Genomic DNA, 20,985 nt, shown 5'->3' with positions numbered 1-20,985 from the left:
TACTCCTTCCACCTTTCTGCTTTCCCGTCTTTGCTTTGATCTGGGTTTCCATCTGACTGAGATCTTGATATTCATACAAGTGGTTGTCTTATCTCCAAAGGTCTCTTTAATTTTCCTTTAGGTAGTATCTATCTTACCCCTAGTGAGATAAGCCTCTACATCCTTACATTTGTTCTCTAGCCATCCCTGCTTAACCATTTTGCACTTCCTATCGATCTCATTTTGGAGACGTTTGTATTCCTTTTTTCCTGCTTCATTTACTGCATTTTTATATTTTCTCCTTTCATCAATTAAATTCAATATTTCTTCTGTTACCCAAGGATTTTTACTAGCCCTCGTCTTTTTACCTACTTGATCCTCTGCTGCCTTAACTACTTCATCCCTCAGAGCTACCCATTCTTCTTCTACTGTATTTCTTTCCCCCATTCCTGTCTATTGTTCCCTTATGCTCTCCGTGAAACTGTGTACAACCTCTGATTTAGTCAGTTTATCCAGGTCCCATCTCCTTAAATTCCCACCTTTTTGCAATTTCTTCAGTTTTGATCTACAGGTCATAACCAATAGATTGTGGTCAGAGTCTACATCTGCTCCTGGATATGTCTTACAATTTAAAACCTGGTTCCTAAATCTCTGTCTTACCATTATATGATCTATCTGATACCTTTTAGTATCTCCAGGGTTCTTCCATGTATACAACCTTCCTTCATGATTCTTAAACCAAGTGTAGCTATGATTAAGTTGTGCTCTGTGTAAAATTCTACCAGGCGGCATCCTCTTTCATTCCTTAGCCGCAATCCATTTTCACCTACTATGTTTCCTTCTCTCCCTTTTCCTACACTCGAATTCCAGTCACCCATGACTATTAAATTTTCGTCTCCCTTCACTATCTGAATAATTTCTTTTATTTCATCATACATTTCTTCAATTTCTTCGTCATCTGCAGGGCTAGTTAGCATATAAACTTGTACTACTGTAGTAGGTGTGGGCTTCGTATCTATCTTGGCCACAATAATGCGTTCACTATGCTGTTTGTACTAGCTTACCCGCATTCCTGTTTTCCTATTCATTATTAAACTTACTCCTGCATTACCCCTATTTGATTTTGTTTTTATAACCCTGTAGTCACCTGACCAGAAGTCTTGTTCCTCCTGCCACCGAACTTCACTAATTCCCACTATAACTTTAACCTATCCATTTCCCTTTTTAAATTTTCTAACCTACCTGCCGATTAAGGGATCTGACATTCCACGCTCCGATCCGTAGAACGCCAGTTTTCTTTCTCCTGATAACGACAACCTTTTGAGTAGTCCCCGCCCGGAGATCCGAATGGGGGACTATTTTACCTCCGGAATATTTTACCCAAGAGGACGCCATCATCATTTAATCATACAGTAAAGCTGCAAATCTGCATGCCCTCGGGAAAAATTACGGCCGTAGATTCCCCTTGCATTCAGCCGTTCGCAGTACCAGCACAGCAAGGCCGTTTTGGTTATTGTTACAAGGCCAGATCAGTCAATCATCCAGACTGTTGCCCTTGTAACTACTGAAAAGGCTGCTGCCCCTCTTCAGGAACCACATGTTTGCCTGGCCTCTCAACAGATGTTGTACCTACGGTATGGCTATATGGCTATCTTCTGTATCGCTGAGGCACGCAAGCCTCCCCACCAACGGTAAGGTCCATGGTTCATGGGAGGGGGGGGGGGGGGGGGGGGACTGAAAGTTATCGAGAGAAAAGAATCAGTATCTAGGTACTCGGTACCAAGACGTACTGACAGACTTTCCGTGTCCGTAGGTACATGTTCAGACACAGGAAATGACGTACTAGACCCGGCGTCCTGCGCACGCTGACACCGTATCCTTCGTTCTTTTTGCTTTTCCCCGTGTGTCTCTCCCCGCATATCTTCTGGCGCCTAATGCTGCCAAATGGCCTGCGTACGTGCTGCTATTTAGGACAGCCAATAGCCGGAAATGAAACTTCTGAAGAGCGTCCATTCTTGGAGACATTTAGAAACGTAGGTAACGTCATCTTCCAACTCTGCAATCTTTTATCTTGCTGTGCACATTGTCGCAACACACTTCTTTGGCCGAATACTGAACCTTGGCTCGATGGTTATAGGTAGTCTGTCCGAATCCTCTTGACGGAATCCGGCCACAGTGGCCGAGCCGTTCTAGGGGCTTCAGTCAGGAACCGCGTGACTGCTACGGCCGCAGGTTCGAATCCATCTCGGGCATGCACGTGTGTGATGTCCTTGGGTTAGTTAGGTTTAAGTAGTTCTAACTTCTAGGGGACTGTTGACCTCAGATGTTAAATCCCATAGTGCTAAGAGCCATTTAAACCATTCATGATGGAAGAAATATTGTGAAGTGAAGTTAGTGATGGCAAATCCGAGGGCTATTCATAAGCATCTATTGCCTCTTTCTATTACAGACAGATTTTAAATACGGATGTTAGATGATTTGAGCCGACAAAGTATCTATGTAGCTAGGTGACTGACAATATCGCAGCTACAGATTGCCTATGTGACAGCTTCCAGGAACAATAAAAATTTGGTTTCCAGTATTTCTTACAGTTGTTGACCGAACTTAAAATGCCATAATAACCTATTCACAAAAGACACAGGGTGACAGTTATTACACAATGGGAAATAAAATCATCATAACTTGTGAACGGTGATACGTGGTACTTACTGGAATTAAGGAAACTGTGGAAGGGAGGACACACTAATATAACTTTCTTTTCACACGACCTGTTTACTTAACAATATATAAACTGTGTTTTACAGATAATCGAAGTAACTAAGCAGAAAATTTTCTTTAATAAAATGAACAAATTTGTGAAATTCTTTTGACCTTAAGCCTTCAGCTGAATAAGCTTTCAATCTCCACAAAAGAAATCTGAAGTGCTGTATTGCGAAACAGCAAACAGTATGACAATGATTACAAGACGTTCGGACCAGCAGCCCACCCGTTGTTGGGTGAAACGGCGGTGTTTACTACTGCGCTGGACACAGTCTGTCTTATTGGTTCAAATGGCTCTGAGCACTATGCGACTTAACTTCTCAGGTCATCAGTCGCCTAGAACTTGGAACTAACTAAACCTAACTAACTTAAGGACATCACACACATCCATGCCCGAGGCAGGATTCGAACCTGCGACCGTAGCGGTCGCGCGGTTCCAGACTGTTGTCGCAGCTAAACAACTAGACGCATACAAACATCGCTAGGCAGGGGATCTGGACCAAAAACAATTCCCCAAAGTGAAAAAAAAGTGCAACAAGTGTCCGCCAAAAAACTGCCTCTGTGTCCCCGTAGTAACTTGAGGAAAATCTTGTCCATGACAGCAGTGCGAGATTCTTATTCTTTTCTCAGTTCAAAAATTTGACAGTGTCATTGAGACTTGAGTGGCATCTCTTATAAATATAGGCTTATCAATCGTATGTTAATATGCAGTACACAGATTGTATTTTAACAGCTTCGGCCTTGCGTGTTACTGTCTTAGGGAACCTTTATGAACAGAAAGTTACTAGAAACAGTAAATGAGAAAACTGCTTTCTGTCTATTATACTTATATTCATTCTCATATGACATATGGGACAATCTTGTGGGGAAGCTGCTATTGTAAATGCTTACTTATAGCTTAAAATTGTGTCAGACTGATTTGCAAAGTCGCAGTGAGGACTAGTTGTAGATATTTGTTTAATAGGCTTAGCATTATGACTTCCCATGTATATACATACTTCAGTGTCACTACAGTATGTCTAAATTAAGAAAAAATTGTCTGGTTTAAATTCTGATTTCCCTAGCAATAATGAAAGATATTTTAACGACACAAAAAGACTGATGTTTTTATACTAAAAGTCTGAACTGTTTCAAACTCAGATCGGTTCGGTTATCTAATAAACTACTTCACTCATTTAAGAATCTGGAGCTGAAGCCGTTTAGGAAATGTGTAAATAAATTATTAATTCAAATAATTTTCATACAATGGAATAATTTCATGTTCGTAATTTTAATTATAGTTTAATTATGCATGTATTTATTGTCTATTTTGTGTGTATATTTATTGATTTGCTTATGCGAGGAGTACATTCGCGAGAATGTTTTGTTTTTAGACAATAAAATCAGTGTGTGTACGCTACACTGTACTGTAATTCGCGCACGTCTGCTGCTATATTAATTTGCTCGCAAGCCAGGCGCGTAGCGTCTCAGTTGTCCGAAGTTATAATTTTGTTATGTTAATCGTGCGAATTGTGGAGGGCTTGAAGTTCTCACCGTTTTATTCTGGTATTAGCGGCCCATAAATTGAAATTTAGATTTTTTTTAAGAGTGAGAATGCAGAATGAGTTTTGACTTGTTGTTATGACAACTCAACGATCAGAGGTAACGGCAGTGACATAGAAGGCAATAATCTCTGAACCGTGATTTATTAAACAGCATTTATACACAAATGAAATTTGGACTTATATTCCCACAATAATCTCTTCCGTACATTCCGGAAATTCTGATTTTTGTGTAATGTCTGAAAGCTATCCTTCAAAAACCTCCAAAATATTCCGAGTTGCATACCCTTAATGGTAACCTTCACAGGTCAGAGGTATCAGTAGATTTTTGCTTTAGCGTCGTAATTTTATTTCACTTTGAGACCAGTATTAGCAATGCGGTAGAGAGGTCTTCTTAGTATAGGAGCTGCAAAATATCCAATCGAGGAAATTCAATATAAATCACAATGCTAATACCTATACATGCTCTTCAGAACATAAAACCTCTTCAAGATTCAGAGCTGTATACGAACTACCGCCGCGTCGCTAAACTTTAATTTAATCAAAACTATGTCAGAGGAAACGTGGATAGCTCATAACTTGTTACAAGATATAACTTCCTCGATATTCATTTTATTTATTCAACTATTTTGAGCCGGCCGCGGTGGCCGTGCGGTTATAGGCGTTTCAGTCCGGAACCGCGGGACTGCTACAGTCGCAGGTTCGGATCCTGCCTCGGGTTGTCCTTAGGTTAGTTAGGTTTAAGTAGTTCTAAGTTCTAGGGGACTGATGACCTAAGAGTTAGGTCCCATAGTGCTCCGAGCCATTTGAACCATTTTTGAACTATTTTGATTGTCGTCGCAGAGGACTGTTGGTTGCTTCGATTTATCTTCCGTGGCGAGCCGTTGACTCAGGATCAACCGGCATCCGTCTACATTTCCTGACGTTGGCCACGAATGCTCGTCCTTCTGCCTCCGCCAATTCCCCACGTGGAATATGGAACGTGCAAACACACATCCATCTGTAGCATCGCATATGAGCTTCAACAGATCAGATTAAATACAGTAATATTTATCTTAACTTATTATATATGGCGTGGCGAAAAAGATAAGGGATGATGCAGCCTTCTGTAGCTCTGTATCATCACTCTCTCTCTCTCTCTCTCTCTCTCTCTCTCTCTCTCCGTCTCTCCTTAATGTAACAGTTCACGTTCTGAAACTACTTCGTATCATAGTTGTTTTTTAAGCGTAATTGACATGCTCAACATGTTCCTTCCAGCTAGACGGGGTGCAATCTACAGCGGATAATCACCATTAGTTGCAATCATTCGGAGAACTTCGCAGGCACGTGTTTCGTATTCTTTCTTTCCTGTGTCCCCGCCTCCTCTCTCTCTCTCTCAACCACACACACACACACACACACATCATCACACCTTGCCTCGGCTCTACGCCGTATATTTTTGTGTGTATGTGTGTGTATGTGTGTGTCTGTGTGTTTGCTTTGCAGCGGCGGCCGTCCAGTGGTCGAGAAGACGTTCGCTGGACGCCGGCCGGCCAGCTGCTGTTTGCCTTGAGCGACTGCCTCACGCGCTCCGTGTCGCTGTGTGAGGTCGATGCCCGTTCACCATTATGTCCACACGCGAGTGTCGTCTGCAAGGACGCGGCCACACAGTGGTCTGTCTGCAAAAGACGAAGCAAACTCTGTGGCAATTGTAGCCGTGGGAGATACTGCCAGTGTGAACTTTGCAGTGCCCTCAGTCAGTTCTGCCTGGTAGTGGTAGTGGTGGGTCCGTGGGAAACAGATACTGTCGGAATACACACTTTACCTCTGTTAGAAAGATACGTGGTGTTGTTGTTGTGGTCTTCAGTCCTGAGAATGGTTTGATGCAGGTCTCCATGCTACTCTATCCTGTGCAAGCTTCTTCATCTCCCAGTACTTACTGCAACCTACATCCTTCTGCCGGCCGCGGTGGTCTCGCGGTTCTAGGCGCGCAGTCCGGAGCCGTGCGACTGCTACGGTCGCAGGTTCGAATCCTGCCTCGGGCATGGATGTGTGTGATGTCCTTAGGTTAGTTAGGTTTAAGTAGTTCTAAGTTCTAGGGGACTAATGACCACAGCAGTTGAGTCCCATAGTGCTCAGAGCCATTTGAACCATTTTTACATCCTTCTGAATCTGCTTAGTGTATTCATCTCTTGGTCTCCCTCTACGATTTTTACTCTCCATGCTGCCCTCCAATGATAAATTTGTGATCCCTTGATGCCTCAGAACATGTCCTACCAACCGATCCCTTCTTCTAGTCAAGTTGTGCCAAAAAGTCCTCTTCTCCCCAATTATATTCAACACCTCCTCATTAGTTATGTGATCTAGCCATCTAATATTCAGCATTCTTCTGTAGCACCACATTTCGAAAGCTTCTATTCTCTTCTTGTCCAAACTATTTATCGTCCATGTTTCACTTCCATACATGGCTACACTCCATACAAATACTTTCAGAAACGACTTCCTGACACTTAAATCTGTACTCGATGTTAACGAATTTCTCTTCTTCAGAAACGCTTTCCTTGCCATTGCTAGTCTACATTTTATATCCTCTCTACTTCGACCATCATCAGTTATTTTGCTCCAAAAAGGGCAAAACTCATTTATTACTTTAAGTGTCTCATTTCCTAATCTAATTCCTTCAGCATCACCCTACTTAATTCGACTGCATTCCATTATCCTCGTTTTGCTTTTGTTGATGTTCGTGTTATATCCTCCTTTCAAGACACTGTCCATTCCGTTCAACTGCTCTTCCAAGTCCTTTGCTGTCTCTGACAGAATTACAATGTCATCGGCGAACCTCAAAGTTTTTATTGCTTCTCCATGGATTTTTATACCTACTCCGAATTTTTCTTTTGTATCCTTTACTGCCTGCTCAATATACAGATTGAATAACATCGGGGAGAGGCTACAACCCTGTCTCACACCGTTCCCAAGCCCTGCTTCCCTTTCATGCCCCTCGACTCTTATAAATGCCATCTGGTTTCTGTACAAATTGTAAATAGCCTTTCGCTCCCTTTAATTTACCCCTGACACCTTTAGAATTTAAAAGAGAATATTCCACACAATATTGTCAAAAGCTTTCTCTAAGTCTACAGATACGTGGTATGCGAATTAGCTTGCAATCATGGAGGTAAAATACGTCAGACGTACGGAGCGACAAGAGCACAAAAGAGAATCAAGAATTGTGGGAAAACCAGAAAAGAAGAGAATCGAGGCGTTTGAGACCTGCATAGCAGGCTGTTGAAAAGATAAGAAATAAGGTTCTCTGCAGAATCAGAGACTGAAAGGAATAGAAAACAGTGCCTAATACTTAAGAAAAAAATCTTTGCCTGTAAAAGTAAATTCGCAGACCACATATGCGGCTGTCAGACGTTCAAATGGTCTTCTTCGAACACACGGTCATCACTAGAAACAATACAGAACCAGCTTTTATCAAAAAACACAATAGACCTCTGCCCTACCCTCCGATTAGCTCTCGCTTGTCACCACTGAAGTCGCAAACGGCAGTGGTATGAGGTGAATGGAATGTGTGCTACAGGGCGTCCGTCGCGGAGCTTTCCATGAAGTAACAGATTTGTAACAGTTCACTGTCTCGTTATGGTGACAACTGCTGGTCCAATTGCTGCTACAGATGCAGTACAATGTTCTAGAGCGATACGCCGAACACGATGGTCTTTCCTCTCGGTAATGCTACTTGGCCGTCCGGAGCCCTATCTTCTAGCGACCGTACACTCTAGCGATCACCGTTGCCAACAATCATGTACAGTTGCTCCAACCCTGTCAAACCTTTCTGCTACATCGCAGAAGGAACATGCAGCGTCTCGCAGCCCTATTACACGACCTCGTTCAAACTCAGGGACGGTGGTAAAATCTGTTGAATAAGGAGTTATCACAAAGGGAGTCCCACAGGGTTCAATTTTATGTCCTCTGCTGTTCCTTATTGATGTGAATGACCTCCCACTTAACGTCAGCAAGCGGAACTAGTACTTTATGCAGATAACACGAGTGTTATAATAAATCCCGTTCCAGAAAAAGCAGCTGAATACATTGTTAAAGACGTCTTTCAAAGAATTATTAAGTGGGTCTCAGAAAATGGACTCACCCTTAATTTTCAAAAAACTCACTGCATCCAGTTCTGCACACCGAATAGAGTCATACCGACAATTGACGTAGCGTATGAACAGCTCTCAGTTAACAGGGTACATTTCTCCAAATTTTTGGCTGTGTTGATGACAACTTGAACTGGAAGGAGTATATTATTGAGCTTCTCAAAGTTAAGCTTCTTTCCCTCTTCACATAATCGCTAGTCTTGTTAATAAACAGATCAGCCTCATAACGTACTTTGCATATTTCCACTCAGTAATGTCTTATTGAATAGTTTTCTGGGGTAAGTCACCACTTAGACATAAAGCATTGCTTGCACAAAACAGAGAAGTGAGAATAATTAGTGGTGTTCACACAAGGACGTCATCTAAGCACCTTTTCAAGGTGTTAGATATTTTAACTGCACCATCAGAGTACATTTATTCGCTACTGAAATTCGTTGCAAATAATCCATCTCAATTCCCGAAGAACAGTGATGTTCATACATACAACATGTGGTGTCACCGCCAGACACCACACTTGCTAGTTGGTAGCCTTTAAATCGGCCGCGGTCCGGTAGTGTACGTCGGACCCGCGTGTCGCCACTATCAGTGATTGCAGACCGAGCGCCGCCACACGGCAGGTCTAGAGAGATTTCCTAGCACTCGCCCCAGTTGTACAGCCGACTTTGCTGGCGATGGTTCACTGACTTCTACGCTCTCATTTGCTGAGACGATAGTTAGCATAGCCTTCAGCTACGTTATTTGCTACGACCTAGCAAGGCTACAGTATCCGTACTATTGATACTGTGAATCATGTACCATAAAGAGCGACGTTCTCCATTAATGGATTAAAGTTAAGTATTCCACCAGCTACGTCCGTTTTTCTCAATTCTAATTCCCTTGTCATGTTCCAGACCTCACGCGAGCTTGCGTGGGCTAAAACGCGTGCATTTCGGCCTCCTTTATTAACCCTGTGTTGGCTCTCCGGCCAACCACAACACTAGAGGGAAAAATGACCTTTCCTATCTGTTATTGAAGCGGTCAGTTGCTTTGATCATTTGCCCAACAACATGAAGTGTCTGGCAGGTAGCAGATCAAGTTTTAAATCTAGCTTAAAATCTCTCTCTCTTTTTTATTTTTTTTTTTCACAACTTCTTCTACTCCATGGGCGAGTTTCTTTTCTATTCATGTGTGTATATATATTTTGTAATTTAACCTGTCCGACATCATATCGATAAAATAATCGAGAAAATGATCTACGGAACATAACATAACTAAAACTAAAAATAAAACTCAGTGAGGCATTGATAATGACGTTTTTGTCGCCTTAAAGCCGTTCTTGACTAAGATACACTCACCACGTCCGATCTCTAAAGGTAACTGAACCTTACGACTGTATTTAAAGCAAACCTACGAGTAGCGCAACTCCCATGCGACTGGCGCGAAATGTGAACAGACATCATGTTTCAGGTGTAGAAACTAGCCTACCCACTGTCGTCTATGTCGCACAACTCCTCCTTGCTGTTGCTGTATTCTTTCCGACAATCTATATATAAATTCCAACAGAGTTTGTCCATATCTCGCAAAAACCTTCATGTAAATCAAACTGTGAACCTCTTGTCGTCCACTTTTATTCTGTCAAGGAGTTCTTGAAAAAATTTAGCTGACTCCTGCGTTATGTTCTCGATTGCGTTAACATAAACTTACAGCTCTTTTTATTATTCATAAAAATTTTATTTTATCTGTTATTACACTACTGGCCATTAAAATTGCTACACCACGAACATGACGTGCTACAAACGCGAAATTTACCGACAGGAAGAAAATGCTGTGACTTGCAAATGATTAGATTTTCAGACCATTCTCACGAGATTGGCGCCGGTGGCGACACCTACAACACGCTGGCATGAGGAAAGTTTCCAACCGATTTCTCATACACAAACAGCAGTTGACAGGCGTTGCCTGGTGAAACGTTGTTGTGATGCCTCGTCTAAGGAGGAGAAATGCGTACCATCAAGTTTCAGACTTTGATAAAGGTCGGATTGAAGCCTATCGCGATTGCGGTTTGTCGTATCGCGACATTGCTGCTCACATTGGTCGAGATCCAAAGACTGTTAGCAGAATATGGAATCGGTGGTTTCAGGAGGGTAATGCGGAACGCCGTGCTGGATCTCAACGGCCTCGTATCACTAGAAGTCGGGATGACAGGCATCTTATCTGCATGGCTGTAACGGATAGCGCAGCCACGTCTCGATCCCTGATTCAACAGATGGGGTCGTTTGCAAGACAACAACCATCTGCACGAACAGTTCGACGACGTTTGTAGCAGCACGGACTATCAGCTCGGAGACCATGGCTGCGGATGCTCTCGACGCTGCATTACAGACAGGAGCTCCTCCGATGGTGTACTCAATGACGAAACTGGGTGCACCAGCGGCAAAACAACATTTTTTCGGCTGAATTCAGGTTCTGTTTACAGCATCATGATGGTCTCATCCGTGTTTGGCGACATCGCGTCGAACGCACATTGGAAGCGTGTATTCTTCATCGCCACAATGGCGTATCACCCGGCGTGATGGTATAGGGTGCCATTAGTTACACGTCGCGAAACCCTACATTTCAGCAGGATAATGCACGACCGCATGTTGCAGGTCCTGTACGGGCCTTTCTGGATACAGAAAATGTTCGACTGCTGTCCTGGCCAGCACATTCTCCATATCTCTCACCAACTGAAGACGTCTGGTCAATGGCGGCCGAGCAACTGGCTCGTCACAATACGCCAGTCACTACTGTTGATGAACTGTGGTATCGTGTTGAAGCTGCATGGACAGCTGTACCTGTACACGCCATCCAAGCTCTGTTTGACTCAATGCCCAGGCGTATCAAGGCCGTTATTACGCCAAAGGTGGTTGTTCTGCGTACTGATTTCTCAGGATCGATGCAACCAAATTGCGTGAAAATGTAATGACATGTCAGTTCTAGTATAATATATTTGTCCAATGAATACCCGTTTATCATCTGCATTTCTTCTTGGTGTAGTAATTTTAATGGCCAGTAGTGTACTTTTCTGTTGTTATTTCATGTACTGACACGTTCCCTGGTCTTGGAGATTATCTCCTCAGTTTGGTGCTACGGAACTACACGTGCAAAATAAATAAACATCAAAAAACTGAGAGCAGTGTTATGTGTGCAACTAGTCGGGACTCTCTACCGGCCGATAAGGCAGTAAATTTTCAAGCGGTATGACAGAGTTTACGGATTTACATAATACCGAAAAACTGACGGTGACTTTATATTCTCGACGGAGCAGACTGATGTTTCCGGCCTGCGAGCAGATGCGTTACTTGCGTGGCAGGCAGTCGCAGCGAGCGGCGGCGGCAGCAGATGTCCCAGGTTGGCGACACCGCTAGCCGCCGTAGGTTCGACGACCCTCCCCCGCCTCCCGCCCCCTCGGCACCCCCTCTCCTTCACCACCTCCCGAGGTGCCGAGCAGTCGTAATCGCCACCGGCATGATACATGGCCCAGCCTCCTTCCAGCGCACAGACGTCAATTCGGCAGTCCTATACACAGGCAGGTCGGAGAGGCCGCGCGGTTTGAGGTGCCATGTCACGGATTGCTCCACCCCTCCCCCTGTATGTTCGAGTCCTGTGTGTGTTGTTCTTCGAATAAGTTAGTTTAAGTAGTGTAGTGTGTAAGTCTAGGGACCGACGACCTCAGCAATTTGGTCCCTCAAGAAATCACACACGTTCGAACATTTTAGATACACAGAACGTAAAAGGCTCTTAGAAACTGATTGACCATCTGTACTGTAGGTATTCCAGCTGCGTGACAAGGCTTCCATAGGAAACAGTACTAAATGTCGTATACCAAGTTCTCAGCAGCTTGCGCTCTACCATTGTAAAAGACTATCAGACAGTTTTGGGTATACGACAAATCGTACAAATCTGAGGGCTGTCAATTCGCCTAAATAAAATCGGGAGGACCACATAGACAATATTGTGGGGAAGGCGAAACAAAGACTGCGCTTTGTTGGCAGATGACTTAGAAGATCTGACAAACCCACTAAAGAGACAGCCTACGTTACACTTGTCCGTCCTCTGCTGGAATATTGCTGAGCGGTGTGGGATCCTTACCAGGTAAGATTGACGGAGGACGTCGAAAAAGTGCAAAGAAGGGCAGTTCGTATCGTGTTATCCCGCAGTAGGGGTGAGAGTGTCACTGATATCATATGCGAGTTAGAGTGGCAGTCACTGAAACAAAGGCGAGATTTACGAAATTTCAATCACCAACTTTCTCTTCCGAATGCGAAAATATGTTGTTGACACCCACCTTCGTAGGAAGAAATGATCATCACAATAAGATAAAAGAAATCAGAGGTCGAACGGAAACATTTAGGTGTTTCTTTTTCCCACGCGCCATTCGAGCGTGGAATGGTAGACTAGTAGTATGAAAATGGTTCGATGAACCCTCTGCCAGGCACTTAAATGTGATTTGCAGAGTAACCATGTAGATGTAGATGTAGATGAAATAAGTTACACAAAAATTCATAACACAAAACTGTATTTGATTGTTTTATTCTACTACCAGTTTCGGTTACAAACCATCTTCAGGTACCTGTGTCATATTAATTGGAGCGTGAGTTACAAATATAACTACAATGACAAAAATAAAATGTTAATGGCAAGAACGGTACACTGTTGTACTTACAAAAGTCGAAGAAAAACACCTTACATATTACGGAAATGCAAACACAGCAGTCAAGCTATTGACACATTTATTGATGAAACTACGTTTCCCAAGTTGAAAAATAACAGTACAGGGTATTAGAAGCCGACAAGAAGACCTGCATACATATATTGACTGTATGACAGTTCATGTTACACACCTCTTGTGGTTGTTGAGGGGACTTAGTAACTGAAGTTTTACATAGAAATTTATTTCTGGAAACGTTAACCAGCGACGTTACAGACTCAAGGTTATAGGCGCGCGTGCCTATAAATGTATGTATACATATCAAAAAAAAAGTTTTGCATCACCTCGGTTCCGGGAGTTCCGGAACCTGTGCAGAAAATCTGAATAGAGATAATCATAAACATTATTTCCGCCCTTTTTATTGCTCATGAAAACCACACATCGCATGTTGTACCACCATACATTGCTGTACACACTGGTACCTCTAGTACCCAGTAGAACATCCTCTTGCTTTGATGCATGCCCGTATTCGTCGTTGCATACTAGCCATAAGTTCATCAAGGCACTGTTGGTCCAGATTGTCCGACTCCTCAACGGCGATTCGGTGGAGATCCCTCAAAGTGGTTGCTGGGTCACGCCATCCATAAGCAGCCCTTTTAAATCTAATCCAGGCGCGTTCGATAGGGTTCAAGTCTGGAAAATATGCTGGACACTCTAGTCCAGCGATGTCGTTATCCTGAAGGAAGTCATTCACAAGATGTACACGATGGGGGCGCGAATTGTCGTCCATGAAGACGAATGCCTTGCCAGTATGCTGACGATATGGTTGCACTACCTGTCGGAGAATGGCTTTCACGTAACTTACAGCCGTTACGGCGCCTTCCATGACCACCAGTGGCATACATCGTCCCCACATAATGTCACCCCAAAACAGCAGGGAACCTCCACATTGCTACACTCACTGCAGTGTGTGTCTAAGGCGTTCAGCCTGACGGAGTTGCCTCCAAACACGTTTTCCACGATTGTCTGGTTGAAGTCATATGCAACACTCATCGGTGAAGAGAACGTGAGGCAATCCTGAGCGGTCCATTCGGCATGTTGTTGGGCCCACCTGTACTGCACTGCATGGTGCCGTGGTTTCAAAGATGGACCTCACCTCGTAACACGACGTCCTGTGGCTGCACGAAAAGCATTATTCAAAATGGTGTCGTTGCTGTCAGGGTTCCTCCGAGCCACAATCCGTAGGTAGCGGTCATCCACTGCAGTAGTAGCCCTTGGGCGGCCTGAGCGAGGCATGTGATCGACAGTTCCTATCGTTCTGTATCTCGTCCGTGTCCGAACAACGTCGCTTTTGTTCACTTGTTGAGAGCCCTTCCTGGCACAAAGTAACAATGTGTACGCGATGTAACCGCGGTATTGACCGTCTAGGCATGGTTGAACTGCAAACTAACACGAACCGTGTACCTCCTTCCTGGAGGAATGACTGGAGCTGATGGGCAGTCGGAACCCCTCCGTATAATAGGCGCTGCTCATGCATGGTTGTTTACGTCTTTGGGCGGGTTTAGTGACATCTATGAACAGTCAAAAAGACTGCGTCTGTGATACAACATCCACAGTCAACGTCTATCTTCAGGAGCTCTGGGAACCGGGGTGATGCCAAACTTTTTGATGTGTGTATATGCAGGGTAACTCCGTGACGATGTACACACTATCTATGATGATGAAGAACGATAAATGTGTCAGTCTGAGGTAAGGGTCCCTGTACCGGAAGCGAACGAGTCCATATTTATAAGCGAAAACCGATCTGATACTTCTGACATGGAGTACATATGCTGATACCGTTGTTGTCAACATTTTGGGGTAGGCAACTTTCAGATGCTTTAGTATGGAGCAAAACAAGAAAAACTGTATAGTGGACACGGGCTCTGAAATGCGTGCCTTAAGAACTATTAGTAGTACTTGTTCAATAGAGGAGACGTGTTTCACAGTAGTGAAGATGAATTGCTCATAGCTCCTCAGGTATACATTTTAGAGCCCATGTTTACTGGAGATTTTTTCCTTGATTTGGTCCATACTACCACTTCTGAAAGTTGCCTACCCTACAATGCCAGCAACAGCAGTACCAGTACCCGTATTCCACTGTCAGAAGTATCAAATCGGTTTTCGCTTATAGCTTTCGACTCTTTCGTTTTCGTTACAGGCACCCTTACGTCTGACATACATTTATCCTTATCCATCATCCTTGAAAGTTTGTACATCATCACGGAGTCACCCCGTATATCACACATTTACGGAAGCTCCTATAACTTTCGTAGCGTCTTTGGATAACGTTTCCGAACACAGCTACTAAGTCCCTCTGATCTACTAAGTCCCTCCTATAACCTCTACAAATGTGTAACATGAATTGATATTTCCCAGACCAGTTAGAGGATGTATACCAGAAGATATTAAAAATGAGCTAAAAATATTTGCAGTAACAGAGAAAATCTGCGCAGCTACGCGGAAATGGAAGGAAAAAGTAAACTGAAGATATCCCAAAAAAGATTTGCAATGTATACTCATAGGTGTAAGAGGTGCAAGTTGGCCAAGAAAAACGATGGGCATTTTAGAGCGGAAGCCAGAACAGGTTCCATGATGTAGAGGTGGAGGGGGAGGAGAAGGAGGAGGAGGACGAAGAGGAGGATGATGATGATCCCGAGTACTTCACATTATTAAAATATTGACTAAAATGATCAAGCATCCGACATGCAATGTGTTTTCTGCAATTTCTGTCAGATACAGATTTGAGGTGCAACATGTTCTCAAACTCGCCAAATCGTTTTATAAGAGATTAAATTTCAGGATCTTGCACCTCTTAGATAAATATCGATGGGCGCCCATGTTGGTAGGTGTGAATTACGAGTCTTCCCAAGATGCGTTTCTCTAATTTCGTAACCGGTAGCCCCATATCCACTCTTACTTCGCGCAAACAATTCTTTCTCAGTGAGACAGACTGCTGGAGAAGCAAATAATGCGGGTTTGTTTCCTCTTACAGCTACGTCATTCGCCTGAGAAAGTCTTCGCGGAAAGTTTGAAGTAAATGTTTGCGTTACGTGTGTGCAGGTGACGGACCGGGATGCTGAGGCGGACATTGGCGCCGAGACACCACGCCAACGTGACGAAGAGAACGTCGCACCGTACAGGTAAGGGCCACAGGAATTATGCAGTCAAATCTTTTGATGCCTCTTTGAGAACCTATGCACCACTTCAGTATGATCACTCGATCATGAACAGCTACACAAACACATTTACAGATATGAAACCACATTGTTAGACAAACCATCATCTTTTCAAGTGGCCTTTTTGAGAAAATACCCCATGAAGGACACATGCGACAGTTGTCAAATCTTCGGCATGTCGTGCCAGTTTCTGTCCAACTGGCACGTTGTTGTTGTTGAGGTCTTCAGTCCAGAACTACTATGATGAAGCAAGTACGTTACAGTACGCTTGTTGGCCCACTGCTTGAATACTGCTCAGCACTGTGGGATGCGTACCAGATAGGGTTGATAGAAGAGATAGAGAAGATCCAACGGAGAGCAGAGCGCTTCGTTACAGGATCGCGAAAGCGTTACGGAGATGATAGATAAACTCCAGTGGAAGACTCTGCAGGAGAGACGCTCAGTAGCTCGGTACGGGCTTTTGTTGAAGTTTCTAGAACATACCTTCACCGAGGAGTCAAGCAGTATATTGCTCTCTCCTATATATATCTCGCGAAGAGACCATGAGGATAAAATCAGAGAGATTAGAGCCCACACAGAGGCATACAGACAATCCATCTTTCCACGAACAATACGAGACTGGAATAGAAGGGATAATCGATAGAGGTATTCAAGGTACCCTCCGCCACACACCGTCATGTGGCTTGCGAAGTATGGATGTAGATGTAGATGCAGCTCTCCATGCTACTCTATCGTGTTCAAGCTTCTTCATCTCCCAGTACCTACTGCAAGCTACATTCTCCTGAATCTGTTTAGTGTATTCATACGATTTTTACCCTCCACGCTGCCCTCCAATACGAAATAGGTGATCCCTTGATGCCTCAGAATATGTCCTACCAACCGATCCCTTCTTCTAGTGAAGTTGTGCCACAAATTTCTGTTCTCCCCAATTATATTCAATACCTCCTCATTAGTTATGTGATCTACCCATATAATCTTCAGCATTGTTCTGTAGCACCACATTTCGACAGCTTTGGCGCGTTAGATAGTCAAAATTCCGAGCTGGTTGGAAAGCCCTGTCTGTTACGCTCCAAACATTCTCAGCTGGGCAGAGAACCGGCGATCTTGCCGGCCCGAAAAACTTTGCCCGTGTGCGGGTGGTCATTATCTTGTTGAAATGTACTCTCAGGGTGGCTTGCTTTGAAGAGCAACAAAACGCGACGTTCAGTATCGGCTACGTACCTCTGTGCTGTGAGGTTCCGCTGATGACAACCAAAGAGGCCCTGATGATGTGAAGTGGTACTTGAGACCCTCAGTCTAGGTGACGGGCCATATGGCGAGTGACAGGTTGGTAGCCCATCGCTGTCTGGGGTGCCTCCAAACATGTCTTCACTGTTCATTGGGGATCATTTCGAAGCGGCAGTCATCACTGAAGCGAATTCTACTTCAGTCAAAAAGATTAAAATCCTCCCACGACTAGCGCAGACGTTTCTGGATATGTCTTGGACAGGAGTGGGACACCAACCTGACTGTCACCCAACGGCTGGGCAACCAGGAGAGTTGGTCTGGGGTGCCGTTTCTCTTTATATCAGGGTACCATTGGTTCATTGGTTGTCATCTGCGACACCCTTACAGTACAGTGGTACATCGAAGATATTCTAGCCCCCCCCCCCCCCCACCCCACCACCACAACCACTCTCCCCCCCCCCCCCCCCCCGCAGCCCGGTTTTGTAGCCCTTTATGACAAGCCATCCTGTGCGTACATTTCAACAAGATAATGCTTTCCCGCACACGGCGAGAGTTTCTACTGCTTGTCTCCGGATCTCTCCCAAACTGAGAACATTTGGAGTGTTATGGGCAGCTCTCAATTTTGACGATCTAACTCTCCATTTGGACGGAATCTGGCACAATATTCCTCAGTAAGATATTCAACAACTCTTTCAATCAGTGCCAAGCCGAATAACTGCTTGCATAAGGGCTACAGATGGACCAACATATTATTAGCTTGCTCAGTTTGTGAAGCTCTTTCTCCTGAATAAATCACTCAATTATTGAGGTCATTTGTTTCTCCGTGATGTGTCTCTTTTTCTCCCTTTCTTAGAGTGTATAATGCCTAGTACACACTCGCAGACTCATTGCTTTATTTCGGCTTATGATACCTAGCAGTTTTCCCATTGAAATGCCTGTATTCCGTTGCTAGACTAAATGTTGCAGGCCTATGGTTACCTTTCAGCGACTATGTCCAAACGTAGACACGTTGCCCAACATTTCAACAGTTTCTTTCCTGCTTTGGAGAGCTTCCGCAGTGCACGTCTTTCACGGATTTTCAATTCCTTAGTATTTATTGAAAATTTGGTCAAACTAATAGTTTTAAAATTTATTCAAGGTTGTAATGCACCTTTTCATCCTTGGGCCGTGAAGAGTTCTGACTATGAAACGTGCTTATAAAAAAGTTTCACTTTAATCGCTAGCGCAGATGTAATATATCTCGAACAGAATAGTCTCCTCCGCACAGCTACCGTGGATTACGACACTATCGGTCATTCCACACTTGCCCTCTTCTTACGGGATATCCTCAAAGCCATGGACCAAAATACTTCTCGACTTCGGGAGAAAATTCGCTAAGTACCACGTCAAAGCTTATTAACTAAAGTATAGCGTATCCATGAAGTCCAACTGTCATTCCAAAAAATTATAACTTGGAAGCTATACGAGATATGGGATCTTCGTTTCACGATAGAAGGAAGGGCAGTACCAGTCGTAAATTTTTAATCTGTTTATTGCAGATCGATTTTATCTACTGAGTAGTTATATTCGGTGTTACATGAATACAAGAACATAATGACAATCAGATGAAAACCGTATCACAGTTGTATTCAGCTTTTACAACGTAAATTTACGTACCATTATATCAAAGTCATTATGCAGTGCTAGCCGACATATCATAAAGTGAGGACAAAATTCATATCTCATGAACCAAGCCGCTTTCCAAGTAGCCACAGATAGACCTTGTTTCTGTATTTCTGTTGCCACCAGATGACTTTCCCATTACGTCCAACGCTAGGGTGCTATTACAACGGAGGAAAGCCCTGGCAGTAGTGACAATGTAAAATAAGCAGAAGATACCAATTAAGGTTTGTGTTGGGGAGGGCATTCAACTTGTGTAGTTCGTGCAGCAGTGTTAACCAGCGCGGTGTGATGATGTGCTGGTTAGCATTTCTGCCCAGCAACGAAGAGGATCAGGGTTCGAGTCCCTCCCGCAGCACAAATTTCAATCCATTTCTTCTGCTTCAATCATTATCGATTGTCACAGTTGTTTATCTCAATGGATTTTCCCATCTGCACCCATATCTTCGCTAGGGTGCCCCCGTCCGTGTCTGCTCCACTTACATGCTTTCGTTACCGCATCCCGTGCACGCAAAGCCACCAGGTGGCATTCAGCGAGGCGACAAAGGGGAGTGGTCCTAAGGGTTTGGCTGATCACTGTACATCATAAGTGATCGGAGACGGTATTGTTACTAGATCAGGCATGGCCAAGTATTTTGCATGTATCTCTGTCGCCTGGCTACGCAGTTTCCCCACTGCCCACCACACAATCTGACAAGGAGAAGGAGGGGTCAAATTTAGATGATAATGCAGTCGCGGAAGGGATATTTGGTTTCATATTTCTCAACAATGTAGATCACAAAGTTAATCGTGACATATTTAGTTTAAAAATAAAAAGAAGCCTTTCATGGAAATATGTTAATCGAAATATTGTATCACGTTTACAGCCTTACTATGGAGACGTAGTACTCCAGAAAAGTTTTAACGTCAAAGAATTTGTCTTTGAAACGAGAATTATATTACAGATAGATCAGTTCCATCTGCAAATGGACAGAGCTGTTTCAGCTGAGACCGCAAACGGTCTCGAAAACAAATCAAAAACAGATGTAAGATTGACAGTGTCCCCAAAACGGTTAGATAATTATACTTCTCATTCTTCCAGCGCCACTGTGAATTCTTTAAAATCGCGTGGCCCTTAACGTCAGTGAACTTAGGAGAAAAAGGAAGGAAGATCAGCCTGTAACGCCCGGTCGACATCAAGGTTATTTGAGACAGAGCACAAGCTCGACCTGTTTTAAGGATTAGGAAGGAAATCGCTCGAACCATCCCGAAATTTGCCTCGAACAATTTAGGAAAATGAAGAAAAACCTAAATCTGCCGGGTGCGGATTTGAACCGTCGTCTTCCTGAATATGAGTTCAGCGTACGGTGATTTTCGGCGCAATTCGCCCCTTCCTCAATTTTCAAATGCATCCCCATCAGATATAAAATAAGTTGTTCCTAGCCGTGCGGCAATGCGCAGTCAAGCCTATTCAGAAAGTGTGTTCTGCAGTCCATTCAGGATGTACTAATTTTCATTCCTGCTAAATATTTTCGTTTAGAAACTCAACAACAGCGGGTTTTAAGTAAAAAAAATCGTTCCAGACATTCCCTAGGACTTGCAGTAATATATAAAGTCCCAAAATTCATCTTTCAGTTCCATCAAAAACTGTCAGCTGACAGTCTAATAATGCGTGCTATTGTACAAAATTTATTATCCGTACCACAAATTTTATCACGTGCTCACTGCCTGCAAATTTAGCATAGAGTGCTCCTTGATGTACAGAACTAAGAAACCCGAACAAATCGTCTGTCGATCTTTGTAACTGCTCTTTCATCGTCAAA

The 20,985-nt window shown here is 43.7% G+C and overlaps 1 protein-coding gene across 3 annotated transcripts in view; it reads left to right on the top strand.

Moving 5' to 3' along the window:
• The window catches only part of LOC126284886 (uncharacterized), a 687,599-nt gene that overhangs the window by 580,516 nt on the left and 86,098 nt on the right, over window positions 1-20,985 (top strand). For all 3 annotated transcript variants that reach the window (XM_049984141.1, XM_049984139.1, XM_049984140.1), the window contains one exon: window positions 16,182-16,261. The gene's annotated coding sequence lies outside the window, so the exon portion shown is untranslated. The remainder of the gene's footprint in view (window positions 1-16,181; window positions 16,262-20,985) is intronic.

This window comes from Schistocerca gregaria, chromosome 8 (genome assembly GCF_023897955.1).
Source record: "Schistocerca gregaria isolate iqSchGreg1 chromosome 8, iqSchGreg1.2, whole genome shotgun sequence".
Lineage (NCBI taxonomy): Eukaryota > Metazoa > Arthropoda > Insecta > Orthoptera > Acrididae > Schistocerca > Schistocerca gregaria.
This window is presented reverse-complemented; position numbering and strand designations above follow the sequence as displayed.